This window comes from Chamaea fasciata, unplaced genomic scaffold (genome assembly GCF_029207755.1).
Source record: "Chamaea fasciata isolate MVZ Bird 193981 ecotype frontalis unplaced genomic scaffold, bChaFas1.0.hap1 SCAF_1, whole genome shotgun sequence".
Lineage (NCBI taxonomy): Eukaryota > Metazoa > Chordata > Aves > Passeriformes > Sylviidae > Chamaea > Chamaea fasciata.
In genome coordinates this window covers 95,567,071-95,589,469 of record NW_027094086.1, presented here as the reverse complement: position 1 = coordinate 95,589,469, position 22,399 = coordinate 95,567,071, and the positions used below count along the sequence as shown (strand labels likewise).

The following is a 22,399-nucleotide window of genomic DNA, read 5'->3' as shown; positions in this document are numbered from 1 at the left end:
GAGAATTACAATGAAATCATAAATCAAATACTCTTGGGAAAACAGGATTCAGTTGTCATGTAACACTAAAAGGTTAAAAAGTCAAAGTGAAGAAGACTCACTTACTTCATCATTTTGAGACCCTGCCCCATAAAAAAGACCACCGACCCATTTCAAAGAACAAACCATGCATGCTTAATAGCTTTTGGCTAATTACCATATGAAGCGGGGAATGGGATGTACCAGAAACATGAATATACATTTGTGTTTTGGGTATTCAATATTTCTGTACATAAAAAGACCCTGTGATCTTCTGTGAGCGCGCATGTGTTTGGGAGCTATCCCACACGCTGCCTGGTGTCATAATTAAACATACACTTTCTAACTTTAAACTGTTAGAGACTTTTTTGTCTGTCATAGTTGGATATCGGCATTTGGACGATATTAATATTTTTTTAATAATTCAGGAGGGAGTTTTTAAAAACTATAAGTGCCTAGTCTGCCTGCAAAAAGGACCATGCTGGGTGTAAGAAATAAAATGCAAGTTTCTAAACTCAGTTAAAAATTTCTACTGTAAAGTGCCTTCTCTCAGTTAAAATACTGGTTACCTTGTTTTCTTGTACCTATTGAAAGGTCTCTTTTGTTAAATACTGTTTACCCTGTACCCATTGTTATTGTAATGCTTTCCCTGTTAAATTCTACTTACCTCAAAATCCCTTCCTTTAGAATTGTATTCTTCCCCGTCAAGTACCCATCCCTGCCCTGCGGAGTCCTGAGCCCAGCTGCTTCCCACCCTGCTGCCTCCCGCATGGCAACTGATGACACCACCCGGCATGTGCATTGTTTCCCTGCCCTGCTGCCTCCCAAGACGCTTCTCGCCCCCGCCCTGCTGCCTCCCGAGCCCTGCTGCTTCTCGCCCCCACCCTGCCGCTTCCTGCATGGCCACCAATGACACCACCCAGTATGTAAATGAAGAAGACTCCCATTGACCTCAGCGCCCAGAAGGAGTGGAAAAAAAAACCCTAAAAACAATGAGCCAACATGAAACCAAGGGCTAAGAAAAACCACTCCGGGTTGGCAGAACCATAGAGCACCTCACACCAATCAGAGCTGGATTCCACCTCATCACCATAACTTCAACAGCACTCAACCAGACAGACATCCCTAGACCACGAGCAGAACAATGTTTTCTCAGGGACTCTCGAGAGGATGGAATGTGTAGCTCTGCCCTGCGGCAAAGCTCAAACACCTCCTCCCCTGCGTCGTTCATGGGGAGCAGCGGCAGTAGGTGCAACCCCTCAAGACCTCCCACCTAGAGCTGATTTTAATAAAGGCATTAAAAAGGAGCTGGTCTCCTTGCCCATTCTTATCACTGGGGACTTAGGAACTCTCCTGACACTTTTGCTGCAACTTATGAACAGTAAAGCTACTTATGGATGATTTGCATGCAGGGTGTAGGCACCCTAAATTAGTGGTCCACCCTCCTATGAACCCACACGTTTTTCAGTTGCTGTGAAGCTGCCTGTATATTTCCTTACCCATTGTTCCTAAGACCACAAGGAGTGAAAACTGCCAGAATGGCATGGAGTTGCTACTGTCTCTCTGTCACCCTGCCCATCTGCAACCCCTATCCCCCTTTCCTGAAGGCAGGACAAGCTCAGAAACCGTCCAGAAGTGATGCAGGTGCACTACCGTTCTCTCACCATCCTTTTTCCTCCTTCACCTCTTGTCCTTCCATATCCCCTGTTCCTTGCCTGGGAATGCAGTGGCTGCATCGTCCCGGGCGCTCCTAAAAAATGGCGCTTACCACGTGGATTTTGAGATCCCCTCTTTCCCGCCAAAGTCCTTCTTTTCTGGTCCTGTGCCTGTCCTTCCCCCCTACCTACCTCCCCCCTTCCTGCTGCACGGCTGCAGCTGCCTCTGCCCCAGGCCTGCACGGCAGGGGAGGCAAGACGGGGCCATTCAGCCCTAGAGAGGGCCGGGCCCTGCTGTGCCCTCAGCTGTCCCCATACGAGCCCGCATGGCAGAGGTGGCGTGGCGGAGCTGGGCAGCCTCAGAGAGGGCTGGGCCCTATAGTGTGCTGTGGGTTCTATCACTGCCGCTTTCACCATTCCTTGCTTCACAGTCATCATCATCAATCCAACAGAGTAACTCCTGCAACACAGTACTAAAGCCAAGGCCAAACACTAAGAACTGTGCCCCTTGTGAAGAGGAGATCAAGAAACTGTATGCCTTCTGGTCAAAAACTCAAAGACCAAAAGAAACTGAACTATTAGCTCATTAAGTGAAAATGTATTCATTTAATTCAGTATCATAATTTCTGTTACTTTATCCTGTGTAAGTCTCAAATGCTTTTCTATTGCTTGTTATTTCAGCTTAAGAACGTTCATTTTAGTTTTGTAAACCAGTAAGTCATATTCCCAAGAATCCCCTTCTTATGAGTTATTCAACACATCTTTTAACCAGTTTATAAACTGAGGAGTTGTGTAATCCTCCCATTTTGAAGAAGCTGAAATCTGATCTTACTCCCCTTATGTTATCTTCTCCCTTGACCCAAACCCTAGACTCATCCCCTGGAATACCTGATAAAATCCCACCACCCTGCCCCTGTGGGCCCTTTTCTCCTTCTCCTCTCTCCTTGGCTCAGGGCGGGGGAGGGGAAATAAAATGGACTCTCATGCTTAACAAAACAGAGACTTGTTGTGTCTGTTTCTCTGCCAGCGCCTGTACCTCCCTGGACAGGATGATCACTGTAGCCACGTGTTGCTACAACTGACACCTTAATAAGTACTTTATTTTTCTTAAAATATTAATAACCAACACTTTCACCCAGTCCTACATGCATTTAATAACACAGGGATGCCATATAATGCAATTAATAATACAAGGGATGTTAAAAATTGTTCATCAACAAAACATGCAGCAATTCTTCACTGGGTATATCATGTCTGGGTTTTTCCAAGTCATACACTCCCATATGAAAAGCTATACTGAATATTTGCAGTGCCCAGTAGTGTTCACAAACCTCTTTAGAAAGTCACTCTTGGGTTTCAAAAATAAGTATTTTAACAAAACGCAAAATTTAAGATAAAGATTGTAAACGAATAATTTCATGGATATCTCCAAGATCTTATTTATTTTTTCACCTACCATTTATATAGCCATCTGGATACAATCCTGAGTAATGTGCTCTAGGGGAACGTGCTTGAGCAGAGATGTTGGACGAGATGACTTCAAGAGCTCCCTTTTGACGTTACCCAGTCAGTCATTCTGGCATTTTGTTATATAGTTATATATTCACCTATTCCTACTTGTTGCTTTAGAGCTAATTTATGCATTAGACTTTGACCTGTGCTTCTGAAATGGCATAAGAACAGACAAATTCCATTTCAGATCAGGAGAGAATACTCTTCCTTAAAAAAGGAAGAAAAGGTGTAAATGCAGGAATTTCACTTTGTATATTAACAGTAAGACTCCAATTAATTAATGCTATTCATCTCAACAACAATTACTAGTGCATTTCAGAAGTTTCTGATTCTGTAAGCATTCTAAGCTCAACAAGTCTCTTCACATGGTGGTTTTATAAATCAGCGAAGAGTCTCTGAAAGAGTCTGTTGCTTGAACATCGATCCAGCCACACATTAACTAGTGGGAAGTCAGGGGCATGGAGTTTACTTCTAAGGAGTCTTAAACTGCTGGCCTGAGGCTTTGACTTTTTTGTTTCCATGCACTGCTTCTTCATTTGGCCTGACCATCTACTGGGAATTTTACTGGTTGTTTTCACAATGTCACTCATCACTGGTGCAACAGCCTTCCAGAAGAAACATGCAGAAGTCTTTGTGTGCCTTAAAATCCATCCTTCTCAAAGTGCATCAGCATCCTCCTTTCGTACCAGGTTAATTCAATAGTTTCTAAATCTTGTGTCAATCTTGACGGCCATGTTGCAATACATACTAACACTAGAGGGTGACAGCTACATGCAACATAATCAAAGATAATACTGGCCACTCCAAGCAGGCTGTAATGACACCAAGGTGTTTGTAAATCAGTTACTGAATAAGGAGGAGAAGAATGTTCTGTAAAAAGTTACATTCCATCATCAAGAGGAGTCTCTTTTTGATCTCTGAACGCAGGGAGACAAAGTTAACCCAGTTTTCACAGAGAAGGAAGAGACTGAAAATCTGCCTGCAGCTCTGCAGTTTTAAAGTCAGTATCTCAGAATAAGGCAATAAATACTTCCGACTGCACTGACAACATACAGTTCCCACCAAAGCTTAGGAATCCTGCTACATTTCTGCAGCTAAGAGACAGCTTATCTAAAATACAGGATATAAGCAGCACCTGTAGAAAACTAGACCAAAGAATGTCTGTACCCTTTGTGGAAATCTTGGCAAAGATAACAGTGTACAAGAAAAACACTTTCCCATTAAGCTGAAATACCAAAGAAGAAATAATGGCACTTCATACTGTGTCCATCCATAGAAAGAAACAATGAAAACTCAATAGCTAGACAGAACCTTAACTCCTAATGAAGCCTTGCTCCTACTGTTTATGCTAGCTAACCATAGCTAGCAGCTCTAAAAAACCTAGAGGCTGTGCAAAAATAAGATATCTAGTCAGATCTCACAAAGATGTCACATTCCTGAACATTTTCACTCTAACAAAAGTCTCTTATGCACTAACTAGAGCCAAAAGCTAGATCTGCAGTACTTTATTTCATGTCTTTTCCTTTTTTTCAATAACCACTGATCCCTCAGTTATATCTCTGTATTAGTTAACTAAACTTTTTCTCTAACATTTATTTAAGTTGGTTGACTTGGCTTACCTGCACAACTGGATGTGGCTCCCTTACAGTAAGAGAACTGACAGAGAGAGAGAGCTCATCTTTCCTGATGTATAGCTGTGTATTTTAGCTGGCACAGGAATATTTGAATCGATGTGGTTTTCAAACTCAAGAAAAAATGCTTTTCCATACTCAGCAGCCATAGTAACTTCTCCAAGCAGTGCACAGTGCTCCATTTCCAAGTTACTAGATGGTCTAAGGTGCTGCTTCGGTCCCAGTCAGCAGAGCAGCTATATTTACTGGTGCTGCACAGTCTTATCCTCATATTCATGGTACATCTCAGAGATCAGTCTTCTGCAGCAAAGGGAAGCTGAGCATAGCAGTCTGTAACTCTTCAAAGAGTTCAGGGCAAGAGTGTCAATAATGTATTACTTTGACCACTATCTTCTCTCCCACTTTGAGCTTACATGAGAATGTGCACTTCCACATTCTGCTTAGTTTTGGATTATGCATGAATTAGATGCAAAAGAACACTAAACCAGTGACACAGAGCAACAGAAGGACTGAAAGAGTTTTTCCTGGAAGTGTTAATAGGGCAAAGCAAAGAACACAATGAATCACAGCTCTTCCCTGATTGCAAAGTTTTACTGTCTCTGGGGTTTTTTGGGGAACTTGCAGAATGAACTGCCTTCTCATCTAGGCAGTGGGACAGACATTGAATAATCTGATAAACTGGCTGATTACCTTGAACTAATTTGGCCAGAAAAACTTGTTCCATTTCATGTTTCAAGGATCAAAGAGAGAAGGAACAGATGGATTGTGCAGGCTCAAGATTCCTAGGCTCAGAGCTGGTGGGAAGCCCAAAAACAAATGCTGAAAACATTTGCAAGGGAAAAAACTTTGAAAATTTTAGTTCATCATCCATGTGTTTTATTTTGTCTGAAAGCATATGGTCTAGGCTTAGGCTGTTAATAAATATTTACAGTCACTATGTCTCACCAACTTATTAAAAAGCTGTATTCCCACTTACACTGTCAGCAAAAGACATCCAATGACATGACAAGTTAAAAAAGTTCTCTTCAACAAGATTCTGCTTTTAAAGGTAACACCTGTATGTAGCTTTGTTCTGCATGACAAACAGTATATGCTTTGAATAGTTCCACACATCTTCCTAATATAATTTATGCATTAACACACTCCTTATTTTTCCTCTCATTTGACATACACATAATTTTTTAACACCCATTTCCAATTACTTCATTGCTTCATCATACTGGGAAATTAATCTTAAGTAAATCCAAATAACATAATACTTTAGCCAGAGAGTTTAAAGTTTGTTTGTAATGTTGCACATTTATGGCATCTCCTAATGCTCTTTGCATCCAAGTGAGAGCAATGAGTCACAGAATCACAGGACCATTTAGGGTGGAAAGGACCAAGTGCCATGTCCAGTTGTTTCTTGAACACCTCCAGGGATGGTGACTCTACCTCCTCCCTGGGCAGTCAATTCCAATACTTAACAACTCTTTCAAGGAATAACTTCCTCCTGATGTCCAACCCAAACCTCCAATGACGCAGCTTGAAGCTATGTCCTCTTGTCATGTTGCTGGTTGCCTGGGATACAACCTGGATACAACCTCCTTTCAGGCAGTTGTAGAGAGCAATACGGTACCCCTGAGCTTCCACTTCTCCAGACTAGACAACCCAAGCTCCATTAGATGCTCTTCATATGACTTACCCTCCATACCCTTCACCAGCACCACTGCTCTTCTCTGGACCTGCTCCAGCACCTCAACGACCTTCTTGGAGTGAAGGGCCCAAAACTACACATAGGATTTGAAGTGCAACCTCACCAGCACCAAGTACAGGAGGACTATCCCTGTCCTGGTCCTGCTAGCCACACTATTTCTGATAAAAGGCACACCCTCTTGACCTTCTTGTCCATCTGGGCACACGGCTCATGTTCAGCCTGCTGCCAACCAGCAACTCTAGGTCCTTTTCACTGGGCAGCTTTCCAGTCACTCTTCACCCAGTCCATTAAGCTGCATGGGGTGGTTGTGACCAAGCATTTGGTCTTGTTCAACCTCATAAAATTTGCCTCAATCCATCAATCCAGCCCATCCAAATCCCTCTGTAGAGCCTTCCTACCCTCCAGCGGATCAACACTCCCACCCAATTTGATGTGATTCGTGAACTTGATCTCCTCATCCAGGTCATCAATAAAGATACTAAAAACAACTGGCCCAATACTAAGCCTCAGGGAACCCCACTAGTGACCAGTCACAAACTAGATGTAGCACCACTCACCATATCTCTCTTGGCCCAGCCATCCAGCCAGTTCTTAACACAGCAAAGAGTGCACTTGTCTAAGCCATGGGCTGGCAACTTTTCCTGGAGCGTGCTATGGGAGACAGTATCAAAGGCCTTGCTGAAGTTCAGGCAGACAACATCCACAGCCTTTCCCCCATCCACCAGGCAGGTCACTTGGTGATAAAAAGAGATCATGTTGGTTAGGAAGGACCCTAAACCCATGCTGGCTGAGCCTGAGCCCTTGGTTGTCCTGTATGTGCCATGTGATTGCACTCAAGATGATCTGTTCCATAACCCTCCTGGTTGCCAGGGTCAGGCTAACAGGTCTGTATTTCCCTGCATTCTTCTGGTCCTTCTTGTGGGTGGGCATAACACTGGCCAACCTCCAGTTGTCTGGGACCTCCTAGTTAACCAGAACTGATTATAAATTATTGACAGAGGCTTGGTGAACCTTCCAGCAGCTCCTTCCATATCCTTGGGTGAATCCCATTTGGTCCCATAGACTTAGGAGTGTCTAAGTGGCTCAGCAGGTCACCTGAATAGTAAAGTTCGTCTTCACATTCAGGTGGAATTTCTTGTGCATCCATTTCTGCCCATGGCATCTTGTCCTATCAGTTGGCACCACTGACAAGAGCCTGGCTCCATCGTCTGGCACTCCTCACTTAGATACTGATAGACATTGATGAGGTCTCCTCTCAACTGCTGAACAGGGCCAGCTTCCTCAGCCTTGCCTCCTAAGAGAGATTCTCCAGACCCTTGATCAACTTTGTAGCTCTCCCCTGGAACTGTTCCAGGAGCTCCATTCTTGTCCTGAGGAGCACAGAACTGGACACAGCACTTCACGTGGCCTTACCAGGGCTGAGTAGAGGGGCAGGATCACCTCCTTGACCCGCTTGCAATGATCTTCTGAATGCACTCAAGGATACCATTGGCCTTTTTGGCCACAAGGTCGCAACGCTGGCTCATGGACAACTTGCTGTCCTCTAGGACCCCAGGTCTTTCTCCATAGAGCTGCTTTCCAGCAGTTTGGCCCCCAGCTTGGGCTGGTGGTCAGGGTTATTCCTCCCAAGGTGTAGGACCCTGCATTTTCCCTTGCTGAACTCCTGAAGGTTCTTCTCTGCCTATCCCTCCAGCCTGTCAAGGTCCCTGTGAATGGCTGCACAGCTTTCTGCGGTGTCAGACACTCCTCACAGCTTTGGGTCATCAGTGAACTTCCTGGGGAGGCATCTGCCCCTTCATCCAAGACATTGACAAACAAGTAAACAACACTGGGCCCAGTATAGAACCCTGGGGGATACCACTAATTACAGACCTCAAACTAGTCCCTGTGCCACTGATCATGACCCTCCAGGATCTGCTGTTCAGCCAGTAATGAATTTATCACTTCCCAGTCATGCTGGAAATAGTGGATTCTCCAGCCCAGCCTTACAGACGTTTCATAGAAGAGTAAGCTTGGTCTGGCACTGTAATGGTATGATAAGTTTTACAAGTCCTGTTTTAAAGTCAGAAAACTGGACCACAGGAAGCAAAGTGACCTAGAGTTGTGACCCCCAGAATATTTTACAGTACAGAGTATGCCAGAATCTGTTTCTGTATTCATCATTTTGGGTTTAAAATATAAAGGGACGGATGGTGTTATTTGTGTGGAAACACAGAGCATAAAGAGCACCTATTCAGGAAGCAATCATCTCTAAGCAATTGCTTAGAAAAACTTCAGGATTTCTCTTCCTTAAAGAGGGGCAAACAGCGATCCTGAGAGTGGTGCCTGCCTCACAAAGAGTCATGGGAAAAGATAAGAGTTTCTTTGGCTCACTTTCCCACCAGCTCACTCATCTGGAAGCAGGAGAGAAAAAGGAGACAATCACAGACCTCCCAATTCCTTTTGGCACATTGTACTTATTTTCATAGGCATGCATGCCAAAGAATTCCACACACAATTGGAGTCTACTGATTGGAGATAATCATACAAGATTATGCCAACCTCATATTTCAGTAAAAACCTTTATAGACAAATACCAAGTACTAGTCAGAGAAACACTTGCCAGTGTTGCTACTAGACTTAACCTTTCTCTAAGCACAGTGCTTACGGTACTTGTGACCCCTTGGATCCATCTCATCAGCTGCATCTTAGAGCCTGTGTTTATCTCAGTTAATTGTAATTCTGTGTATTTGCTAGCAACAAAGTCATTTTTGAACCTTAAAACCAGGCTTGATCTTGAGATAATATTTTCCAAAGGAAAGGTCCTTTAAGGCAAAAGAAACAGTTTGATCTGTTTTCTAGAGTTAAATCTTAAGTCTTTTTTACAGCTATTTCAGCACATACTTTGAACTCTGAAAATGCACAAAATAGACATAGATAGAGACAGAAATCAAATAAAATTTGAGAGAGAAGATGAGATTTTGATTGCCTGAGCTTTTCAATCCACTTAGCCTCTATTCTACAAGGATGTCTAGTTGTTTCTACCTGCTAGCACCAAAAACCAGAAAAAAACACTCTATCAAACACAATTCACTCAAATAAAATTCACTTACTGCCCCAAGAAGTATCTATATGTCAAAGCAATACAAATTAAACTTGGTTCACCTGCTGAATAAAGCTCAAAGACAAATAAGACAAATAAGGTGGTAAGTTCAGTCTTCATAGCAAGACATTGTACTCAAAAACAGTTCAAAATTCAATTCTCTCTTGAATGATCTACTGAACTTTAAGTTGCCCCCCCATGCTGAACTGATTTTGAACAGAGGGCTCACAGAATCCAACCACTGAACCAAGTATTGCTATACCTAGAATGCTGGTCAACAGGCATGACAGACAGATTTGTTAAACTTGCTAAATGTTGTCTTCCCCATTGTGTACCAGATGAAGGTCAAAGCTGCTGAGCTTCCCTGTGACCCCACAGAAAATCACTACAGATATTCTTTGCATTTTTATTTAATAGAAGTTTGCTTATGCATAAAAGAGGAGCCTGCATTTTCCTCATGGCAAATACTGTATAGCAAAAAAATACACCAAACCAGGCTTGAATTCACTATTTATGTGACAACAAGTTATACGCACTGAACACTAACAATGTTTTGTGAATTATGGGGACATAGCAATAGAGTTGCACTACAAGGCAACTCAAACTACCCGACCAATCAACAAATTTGTTCTTTAAAACTTCCTCTTTAATAGCAGTGATTTTTGATACTACCAGCACTTTCTTGTCCCTTCAAGCACTTTTCTAGCATTATTTTTGCTTGCACACTTTATACACGAACTTTAGAGAGAAATAAACATGCACTTTTCTCCAACAGATGCATCTGTTCTTGTATTCCAAATTCGGAATGCATATAAAATATTGTTGATTAGCTATCTTCATTAACTGAAATGTCACCCAATCCAAGCCTTTCTCAAAAATCTGTATGTAAGTAACACTGTTGTATTGTTCTGCTCCATTAAATCATACCTGTTTGTTAAGCCAAATGCAAAGTTCCCTAAATAATAAAACACAATGGCTATAACTGAAGTGTGAAAATCTCCCAATTTCTTTTTTGAAAGTGAGAAGCAGCCTGTTGAATGTACTCAGTTCTAAAGCTGAGGAAAAAAGGTAGAAGGAAGGATGGTGTTTTGCCCCTACCCCCATAATTTACACACAGGGACCAAGTTACTCTTGAAGAATGTGGATGTTTACTCATATTTATGTTGTTTGTTTCTCATAGGATAATGAAAACCTGGATATAAAATGCAGAATTTACCAAATGCTACCTGAGCCTTTTGATTACTTATCGTGATCATAAAATTATCACCTACATTCATCCATTTGATTGCGTCAAGATCTTTTTTAGGGGCACACACATCTGCTATCACTTCCCTGACTGCACTCACATTGAACATACCTTTATGCTTCGACAGCTATCAACACTTGTCTTTGGAGATTGGCTTTGGTGATGCATCTTGAGATTTCCTCCATCCTGATTTCAATCCAAAAAGCGATTTCATAAATGGCACTTTTTCAAGACAATGCAAAGCACTGACATCCATGTCACTCTAAATTTCACTTGACGTAACTTTCAGCTTACACCACCCTTCTTTATGTAATTGTATAAACATGAACTGCTCCGAGGAAACATTCCTCATTGCTAATCACAAACACCTCCACTAGATTAGAGTAACTGCTTCCAAATACTGCAAAATGTTCTTCTACTGCTTCACGATGCATGCTGAGATAACCTTCTCAGTTAGAAAAAAAAACTCAAAACAAACAACAACAACAAAAAGACCAAAAATACACCAATACAGACAAACAAAAACAAGATAGCAACAACAGTACAGCAAATAGCTGTTCCACTGCCTGGCCAGGAGATAAAAGATCTATTGGGGGATGTATAGTAGAGGGTAGGCTAAAGGTAGGGAAAGGCTAAAGGCAAAGGGATAGAGAAATGGGAGTGTGAAAGAGAAAGGGCAGGGGAAAGTTGAGGGGGACGGGAAGGATAAAAGAATCGGTTTGGCCTCAAAATGCAAATGGACTTCAAATGCATCTGCATCTGCACCAACTGGGTGCAGATGTACAGGAATTTGCTATTGAGACCTTTGATATCCATGTGCATTAAGCCTCAGATGAGAACAATACAAAAATCTTTCCATGATCCAAGAGCAATATACCAATCAGAAAATGGAAGATAACAGTTTTCACTAAGTGTTGTGGTTTCATGTAGTTTGGTTTTTAGTTGGGGAGGCAGTTCACAAGCTGCAGAAGTGGTTCCCTGTGGGGACTTTGGCAGCTGCCTTCAGGCCTGACAGAACTAACCACAGCTGGCTAATTTTGAATACTGAAAACCTGTTCAACCACTTAAGAAATATAAGAAATAAAATACAAGTTTCTAAACTCAGTTAAAAATTTCTACTGTAAAGTGCCTTCTCTCAGTTAAATACTGGTTACCTTGTTACCTTGTACCTGTTGAAAGGTCTCCTTTGTTATATACCATTTACCCCATACCTGCCTTCTCTGGGTTAAAGGCTACCTATCTCATTATCTCGTACCTCTTGAATGGTCTGCTTTGTTAAATACTGTTTACCCCATACCCTTTGTTATTGTAATGCTTTCCCTGTTAAATGCTACTTACCTCAAAACCCCTTCCTTTAGAATTGTATTCTTCCCCGTCGAGTTCCCGCCCCTGCCTTTCCTGCCCTACTGCCTCCCGCATGGCAACCGATGACACCACCTGGCATGTAAATGAAGAAGACTCCCATGGACCTCAGCACCCAGAAGGAGTGGAGTGGATATAAAAAACCCTAAAAACAACGAGCCAACACAAAACCAAGGACTAAGAATAACCACTCTGGGTCAGCAAAACCATAGAGCACCTCACACCAATCAGAGCTGGATTCCATCTCATCACCATAACTTCAACAGCACTCGACCAGACAGACATCCTGAGACCACAAGTCTAACAGCACCTTCCCAGGGGCTTTCATGAGGATGGAAGGCCCAGCTCTGCCCTGCAGCATAGCTGAACTCTTCCTCCCCTGCGTCGTTCATTGGGAGCAGCAGCAGCAGCAGCAGCAGCAGCAGCAGCAGCGCAACTCCACTCCTCGAGGCCCCCCCCCCCCCCCGCCACCTACTAGAGCTGATCATAATAAAGGCATTTAAAAGGAGCTGGTCTTCTTGCCCATTCTTATTAAAAAGCTGAACACGCCTCTGTGAAATCACATTTTAGAACGAACAAACCCCAGGAAAATCTCTCTTGCTTCCGGCCTTGGAAGAGGTGATTGGACGCTGGCCAGGTTGGGTCCTGCTCCACCATGCAGCCAGGTCAGCCCGCGGCATGGCACGGCTCGGCTGAGAATCTGCCACTGTCAAGTTCCAACCACGGCCAGCGGGCCAGGCCGGCTCTGCTCAGCTTTGGTGTCGCTGGTAGGGACATGAAAGAACCACACTCACTCAGGTTTAGAGGTGAGCAGAGAAAAGAGGAAGTTTATTATCATTTGTGTTTTAAATAGGATTTGGAGTTTGGTTAGGGATGGGTAGATGAGAGGAACACCTTTCTGACCCTAGTGGTCAGTTCACCAGTCCATCACAGACTGGTATGAAAACAATCTACTTGTTTATGTTACATTCGTGAGAGACTCCACTAGAAATATATAAACAGTCATCAGAAAGCTAAAGAATCAGGGCAACACTTGGGGACGAGCCAAGCCAGGCACCACTCCAGCTGCGAGCTGCTGAGCCATTCTGCTGGGGCCGAGGAAAAATCATGAGGCTGAGAACAGAGGCAGCCCTGCAGCCCCATGCAGAAAGCAGCCCCACAACTGGAATTGACTGCGGCAGGGGCCAGAAAACAGCCATGCAGCCACAAGCCAGCAGAGATCACATGGCCATCTGCAGCCCCGGGCAAGATATAAACTCTTTCAGTGCACAGATGAAACTTGCAGACATCAATCCTCTTTCGAGTAAGAGAAAAAGGAAAGAGTGAAGACACATGAAGAAAACAACATGGAAACACTAAGGTCAGTAAAGAAGGAGTCAAATACAAGATGGGAGGATGTAATAGATGTACTGTATAAAATTCATGTATTAAAACTGTATGTGGAAAATTATACATTGGAATTAAAAAAACCTGGATTCTTGGAGACAGTCCGAAGGCGTCTCCAAGAATTCCAAAGTCTTTTTTTAGCTTGGAGGTGCCACCACGACATTTGCAACATAACAGAAGAGATAACGTGAAAACGGCTCATTAATCATGGGTGGGCCACATCTTCGCAGCCACTCAAGGATCTGATATTGAGTGCAAGGGAAACTAGCAGATGATTTCATCCAAGTGCCCCAACAGAAAATTCAGAGACTCTTTTTTGGACTTTCTTACAATTTTTCAGGAAACCCTTCCAAAAACATCCCTCGGGGGATAAAGAACATTTTGGCAGTTGTGCTATTTGCATGATGTCATGTTTTGGGCGAATTTGTGTTCTTTGCAGCAGTCGTGTTTTTGCCTCAGGGCAGAAAAATGGTATAAAACTCCAACCCTGATATTCTGAATTCGTGGCCATATCTGAGAGCACCATTGCTGCTGCTGGGTGGTCCACCCAACCTTCGGTTGATGTTGTCCTGATTTATCGTGGCGTTTTCAAAATTGATTTTTGAAAATTGCTAAATAAATCTTTGGATTTTGAATTGGTTTGTGATTGTTTATAACAGAGGAGAATGAGGATATGCCTCAGTCTTGGGCTGAAATTCTCTTGTAAGGCTATAGTGAAGATATAATTGATACATCAGACTTTTTTTCCCCTGTAACTCATGGAATGCATTGGGGGGATGTAGCATTCTAACCACAGCTATGAGTAAAGGCACCCGCGTTGAAGCAAGCAGATGTTGAAGTAGCTGTGATCCCATGAGAAGCTTGAACAAAGAGAAAGATGAAAGAGATGAGAAACTCTGCCCCAGAGACAGAAGAAGAAAACCTATGTTCCCAGAAATAAAAGAAGATATTTTTTTCTTCCTATACTAGGACAGCTCATCCTTAAAATTGTACCTCAGTAAGCCGAAATGACCCATAATGATAGTTGTGGGAAACTACAAAACCACAGGAGGGACTCACAATTGCAGATTTCTGGGCGGCTGCTATTTGTAAAAATTAAAACCACAAAATCACTGTTTCTTGTGGAAAAGTCTCCATAGCATGGCAAGAGAGACTCCTCTCCCTAAGTGGAAGTTTCTCCCTAAAGAAAGTTTATTTTAAAAGTGGTAAGCTGACTAAAAATACCAAATTTAATCTCTACATTGTCAGTAGGAAAAATAAAGAAAAGTTAGGAGGAGAAGAAGTGTTCTGAAGGTTTATTCTGATTTCTTATTATTTTTCTTTTAATTTTGTTAATAAAGTTCTCTATACCCTGTAAAGTTTTGAGCCTGCTTTGCTCTCCTCCTAATCCTTATCTTGCAGCAAAAAATGAGTAAATAATTCTAATGGTTACACTGGTGTTTGGCCAGCACTAAAACCACTAAACTAAGCCTGTGATTTTGTCCACTTTACAATGATGAGTATTATTAAGGCATGAGGTGTGAAGTTGTACTCTATACTATCAAAATATGACAAACTTTCAGCTGAGAAATTTGTCCAGCCTTATTAACCAGTTATCCAGTCTACAATCTGAGCAATTTGGCTATCAATTACAGTTAATAGCCAATTTACATCAGTTGCATTTTTTCTTTTATGTAAAGGCACCAAAGTTAATCAAATTTATTTTACTTTTTTTTTTTCAGCTAGAAGTTTGATGTTAGAACATAGAAATAAAATAAATCCACATCACATCTGTAATCCACCACTGAAAATTTAATTATTCTAAAATTCTGTTAGCATTCCTCTATGGTCTCAACAAAGACCATTTGCACATAAGACTGGTTTCCCTCCCTTGCACATCTAAGTGACAAAGGTAACTGCACTTTTAAACTGTTTAAACTATGTAACATGTTACATCACATTTTTGTTTGGTATGGGGCAGCCAAACTTAACCCTTCATCAAAATTTTTACTCTTTTATGACATAAAAAGTACCAGACAGATAACATCCTCTTTAAGTGTCAATGGTATGGAACAAAAATAGATTTGCATCACAATATAGATCCATTCTAATACATCAAGTTAGTTTATGAATGTTTACTGTTTAGAGAAAGAAATTAAAATTTACTTACAGGCTATTCATCCTGTGTGTTGGTTTAGCACAGAGGGTGAGGCGCAATTGGTGATTTTCTTTGAACTGACAACAAAATAGCCAATTGCATGTAGGAATACACTTCTGAGTCACACAGCTTTAAAAGTTAGAAGGAAGCTTGGGATTTTTTTTCTTTCCGCCCTCACAGAAGGTAAGGCACTCCCGGCTTTCTCCTTTGGTGGGGGCCCGGGCTTTTACAGGAGGCCCGCCTAACCCGGTGACTCCCAGGCCGGGAGAGATGATGTTCCCCCGTCCCAGCCCGGATCGGTTTTTAGCAGCTGTAAAACACTCTGCCGCTCCCTCTATGAGGGGGGAGCTGGCCCAGGCCCACAGCCAGGCCTCGGGCCAGCTCCCCCAGCAGGGGGAAGGGAACCTGCAACCTGCAGCCGCTCCAAACTGGGCCCACCCTGAATGAGACCGAGGGATGAGGCAGGAGCCTTCCATCAGCCGGGCTGCTTTGAGATTGCTGGCCTGAGTTTCTTCCCCCATCCCCGCGGCTTTTGAAAATCTTGGCTGCCGCCGGCAGAGATCACATGACCACCGCAGGCCTGGGCAAGCTTTAACTCTTTCCTGCTAGCAGATGGAACTTCCAGAGCACTCGGTATTCCTGGACTGAGAACAGACGAAGTAACCGTGTATAGAGAAGACTTAGCATAACAGTCAGATGGAGAGAGTGAGAAAGGGTTTAATGAAAAGAAGGATGAAAGAGTTGCCCGCTGGCTGGACTTGTTTGTTTGAGCTATGGAAGTGAACTCTATAGGTAGATTGTCCTTTAAATCATGGAAAAAATATGCATGTAGGGAGATGATTTGTGGATTTTTGAGCAAAGGTGTTTGTGATGGATTGAGTAATATTGCATTAGAATCTGTGATTCTTGTAGTCCCATGAGATGCCTGAACAGAGAGAGATGAAAAGCTCCTGCTTTTCAGTGAGAAGTGAGAAGACACATCTGTTCCTTCAGATGAAGAATCCTTTGCCTTTGAAGTTGCTTATCTTTAAAAGGTGACACTCTAGATACCTAAGTTCCATTACCCATGAGCAGCTTGGGAAACTGCTAATGAGACCACATAGAAGCAAATTTCCCCCGGGCAGCTGTTTCTGTGAGAGTTCCAACCCACAAGAGAACAGTTCTATGTTGTCAGTGGAAGAAATTCCATGGTAAACTAAGAGATTCCTCACCTAAAGAACTGATGAAAGACTATTTAAATGGTGAAACTGACTGAAAATCACAGGTTTTGTCTCTACGTTGTTTGTAAAAAAGTAAACACTTGTGGGGAGAGGAGGAGGGTTTTAAAAGTTTCATTTTTTTTCCTTTTTTCCCTCACTGTGTGTTAATAAACTATCTGTGTACCGTAAGCTAAAGCCTGTTTTACCTTTTTCTCCCAAAATCCTATCTCCCAGTTGGCAAACAAAAATTCAGCAAACATGAAACCACCACATCCTTTTTACAGTATTTTTTTTTTTTTTTTTAAGAATTCAGCAACAAAGTCAAACCTGTTGGTAAAACCAGGATTGAAGGTTACCTTTCAGGAACCAAAGGCAGAATTATCATGTAAGAAGTAAGTGTCTGGGAGTTTTTAAAAAGCCTATTGCAAACCAGCACATGGAATTATCTTCTATTATACTAAAATTTAGATACTCCCTCTCCATACCAAGTGTGTGAATGAATGAGTAACATATAATTACCTTACACTTTCTAGCCTGGTATCTTATTCCATTAATCTGATTTTTCACACTATAGATACCTCTGTTTGCTCTTTCATGTTTTTGCCATTCACTACTTACCACTTAAGATTACTTCAAGGCCAAAATGTTTCAGGTTTTTCAGATCATACCCAATTATTTGTCAGTCACTGGACATATTTGTTTCGCAATACAAAAATCTACAAATTCTAGCAGGTTTTGGTTAGTCCTTTGAATTTATATATACTAAATCTTAAAGCTCAGTTGTAATTTAACTGTTCAAACTTTCAGATTGTTCTGAAAAGCATATTCTATAATTACTTTCCAAGTAACTAGAAGACATTAAAAATAAAATATTTATTTTAATGAAAGCAATCACATACATAGGATCCCTTATTAACTGAAAAGAGGTTATAAAAACTGAAAAACCCAAATGAAAAAGGGGTGCAAAGGACGGGAGGAAAGTGATTATCCCATAACTGCAAAGCTTCAGAATGCAGAATGAAGCACTGTGATCAATAAACTTTATTATTATCAAGTTTCTGCAAGACGAGGAGAGCTTAGAATGAGCCATGGAATGCAAAGGCTTCAGGCAGAGCAGGAATTCTTGCAGTGCAGAAGTCTTGTGCATCAAAAGGAGCAGTGGTGTTTTACTGACAGCTTAGTAAACTATTAACACCCTAGTCTGCTGCTTAAAAATATATTACCTATTTATACTAGTTCAAAGTGTGTGGTCTGCAGCTTCAAAAGAGGTAGCTCTGATTCAACTGAAACCTGTGGGCATGAGATGTAAAGAATAGGTAATCTGCCAAAGGGGAAGTGAAATTAAAATGAAAATAGCCAGGATATGGAATATAGAAAAATCAAGACATGGCATGCTCTGATTTCTTGATTTTCACAGTTTAAACATAAGAATAGCCTTGAATCTGTATGTTAAACTTGAGGAAGGGTGTCCAACCAAGGAAGAGCAATGAAATTGTTTAAAGGTCTTGAGATCAAGTCTGATGAGCAGGTGAGGGAGCTGGGGTGGTTCAGTCTGGAGAAAAGGAGGCTCAGGGAAGATCTTAATCACTCTCTGTAACTATTGAGCAAGGTAGGTGTAGGGCTCTTTTTCCAAAGAAGAAATTATAGGATGACAGGAAACAGCATCAAGTTGCACGAGGGGAGGTTTAGGTTGGATATTAGGAAAAATTTCCTCACTGAAAGTGTTGTCAAGTCCTAGAAAAGGCTCCTCAGGGAAGTCAGTGGTGGATTTGCTGTCTCTGAAGGTATTTCCAAGAACCTCCAAGAACCATAGGTGTGGTGATTTGGAAAATGGAGTGGAGTGGAGGTCTTGGCAGTATTAGGTTTATGGCTGGACTGTCTTACAGATCTTTTCCACTCTAAATGATTCTGTCATTCTAAGGGGAGAAAAAGTTAATGTTTTTAACTAACAGTTGGTGAGCAATGTTTTTTGTAGAACACAGGATGCCAATTCCCCTAAGTATACCTTTCAGAGACTTATGGTATGCAGAGAACTTTGTTTTCTATAGCGATGGCAGCATAAAGACTGGAGGTCACGTTGTTTGTACATGTAAGTGGTATCATAATCACAGCATGTGGCTCTACTTGAATATTATAATTAGAGTCCATTTCTCCATCAAGCACTTGGAGCACAGAAGAAAGTTGTGCTCTTGTTTTTCTTCTCCCAAACAAAAAGCCATCATGCCACAGTACAAACGGTTCCCTAAATATTTCACGTGGAACTGTAGCTGTCAGTGAGGTTATGTTCATGCCAGTGAAAGAAGACCTCCAGAAAGCCTAACAATTCGGTGTAAACACAACTGCATTCAGGACTATTGGGAGCGCGGTTTAAACAGACAGTGATCTTTGGAAACCGTCTGGAAAGCACTGTCTAGGGAAACTTCTAAACCGGAACACAGGGTGCAGTTTGAGCCCTGCCATCCCTTTTGCTGGAAGAGCTTTGTAGGTCTGAAACTCTGCCAGCTGGGACAAGACTGTTTTGCCTGTTTCCTAAAACTTGTTAATCCCAACCCTTCCGGCGCCTTTCTCGCGGAAACCAGCGAGGAGCAGCCGGAGGAGCCCGAGCGGGCTGCGGTCAGAAGCCCCGAGCAGGCAGCGGGACTCACCGGGCCGGGCAGGTCGAGGCTGGACAGCCGCGGGCCGCACGGCGGGAGGCGGCCGCGGGCGACCGGAGCCCCGACCCGAGGATAGCCTCAACCCCGGACACAGCAGGAGCAACCCGGAGCGCCGGGGAGAGCGGGAGCTCTGGAACAGCCCTGCCTTGCTCTGCCCTGCTCCCAGAGCCCAGCCCAATCCGTCTGGGACAGAATCCCGCCTCTCGGGCCCAGCGGCTCGTACCGGGATACAGGCCAGGCTGCCCGTAAAGCTTCACCTCTTTTAAGGAGCTCATCTGTATCGGTGAGTGGCAGGTCCAGTAATACTTCTAACCTAATCTAACCTAACATCATCTAATCTAATCCAATCCCACAGTTTGGACAGGAGCACTCTTTGCTGGGTTAAGAACTGGCGTGATGGCCGGGCCCAGAGAGTGGTGGTGAGCTGGGCTGTGTCCAGCTGGCGGCCAGTCACTACTGGTGTCCCTCAGAAGTCTGTGCTGGGGCCAGTTCTGTTCAATATTCATGACATGGATGAGGATATTGAGTCATTCATTAGTAAATTTGCAGACAACACTAAACTGGGAGCATGTGTTGATCTGTTGGAAGGAAGGAGGGCTCTGCAGAGAGAACTGGAACGATTGGATGGATGGGCAGAGTCCAACAGGATGAAGTTTAGTAAGTCAAAGTGCCGAGTCCTGCATTTTGGCCACAATAACCCCCTGCAGCCTTATAGGCTGGGGACACTGTGGCTGTGCAGTGCCCAGGCAGAAAGGGAGCTGGGGGTACTGATGACAGCAGCTGAAAATGAGCCAGCAGTGTGCCCAGGTGGCCAAGAAGGCCAAAGGCATCCTGGCCTGTATCAGGAATAGTGTGGCCAGCAGGAGCAGGGAAGCCATTCTTCCCCAGTACTCTGCACTGGTAAGGCTGCACCTTGAGTGCTGTGTCCAGTTCTGGACCCCTCACTTTAGGAAGGATGTTGAGACACTTGAGCACATCCAGAGGAGGGCAAAAGGCTGGTGAGGGGCTTGGAACCCAAGCCCTGTGAGGAACAGCTGAAGGTTCTGGGGTTGTTTAGCCTGGAGAAAAAGAGACTCAAAGATGACCTTATCACTCTGTACAACTTCCTGAAAGGTGGTTGTAGCCAGGTGGGGGTTGGTCTCTTTTTCCAGGCAGCAACTGACAGAACGAGAGGACTCAGTCTCAAGCTGCACCAAGGGAAATACAGGTTGGATATTAGTAAAAAGTTTTTTTATGGAAAGAGTGATAAAATACTGGAATTGTCTGGCTGGGGAGGTGGTGGAGTCACCAACCCTGGATGTGTTTAAAAAAAGACTGGATGTGGCACTCAGTGCCATGGTTTGGTTGAGGTGTTAGGGGTGGGTTGGACTCAATGGTCTTGAAGGTCTCTTCCAATTTAGGGGTCCTGTAATCTAATATAGCCTAATCTAATCTGATTTTGTAATCTAAACTAATAGTTTTTTTCCTACAGTCTCCTGTAGTAAAATTCTAATTGTTTGCAAGGCAAACTGAAATAATGTTACTCAAAAAGTGTTTCTCTGAAACTACCTGCCCATGGATTGCTTACACCTGTCACGTGCTCTGTGCTTGTGCAGTGTTCCCATGTCAAGGGATCTTGCTGTCTATCCCTCCCATTTGCTCAATACATATGTATCATCATTAAAAATGAGCCTAAGGAAAAAGTCCAATAAAGCAAAAGAAAATACTAACAATGAGGATGTGGAATGAGGTTTGTTATTTGCAGAAAAGCCTAAATATTCTTTTCTTTATATGATCTAGATGTAGGTAGTTTCTTAATGCATAACTGCTTCTTTTTTACCTATTCAGGGATGTTTGAACATGAATGTAATATGAAGTGAACTTGCAGCTCGGGTGGGTCAGGTGAATGCTTGAAATGTGCCACTATTTCCTCATTAGGTATGGCAAAAATGTAGACAAGAGCCTGTATTCTCTCATGACAGATATTTAAGTTGATAATTTTGCACAAAGTAATTCTAAGTGTTCAGTCCCAGTCTTTTTCCTTTTCTGACCCTGCTGTACAGAGGTTACTACAAACTGTCACCACATCTGATCTGCTGATCACCGGCTATTCAAACTCATTATTCCATTCCTGCAAACTGGTAGTGTTGCTAACAGCTGTAGGTATTGGGAATCCTAGTGAAATCTAGCGAAAAGAGTCTGTTGGTCACACTCAGTTGCTCCCAGAAAAATAACTGCTTGTCTCTTCACATATTTACCAAATGTATACCGAAAGTACCATTACCTTCCTTCATAATAGATTTTCTTTTCTTCTAGGCCTGTCCATAGTGTATCCACATCCCACACAGCAGGACAAATTCCTTCAGATTTCTTTCCAGGTGGGAATCATCGAATGATTTGGGAATTCTTGAAGATACTAGCTACGTGTTGCAAGGTATGGGGGAGGGTAAAAGAGGAGAAGTCAGCCACGTCTTCCTTTTCCACCTTATGAAATTAGTTGTCTAGAAGGACAGTGTTTCCATGGGAAGATATATCTGGGGTTAAACCATCTCTGTACTCTTGTCTATTTTGTGTTAGAATTAAGCATGTTCTAACATTAAGCAAAATCATGAGCAAAACCAGTTTCTGGTAATTTCAAAATTGCCATTTAAAAAATGTCTAAATTTTTTACAGTGCAAGCCGGTTAAAGAAATAAAACATTCATAACACAAGGTTGTCCCCTAATGATTTGGATAAGAATTAGAGTTTCTTAAAAAGGTGTATTTGTTCCAAAACAAGAAGGAATTATGCAATGTAAAAATTGGATTAAGAACAATAAAAGACTTGCAGCACTGGAAAAATA

General features: G+C 42.6%; 1 long non-coding RNA gene across 1 annotated transcript; it reads left to right on the top strand.

Moving 5' to 3' along the window:
- The first annotated feature begins 15,865 nt into the window (after window positions 1-15,865).
- Window positions 15,866-17,113, top strand: LOC136293388 (uncharacterized). The gene is made up of 2 exons (XR_010722140.1): window positions 15,866-15,908; window positions 16,067-17,113. It is a non-coding gene; the product is annotated as an uncharacterized lncRNA (long non-coding RNA).
- The last annotated feature ends 5,286 nt before the right edge of the window (window positions 17,114-22,399 follow it).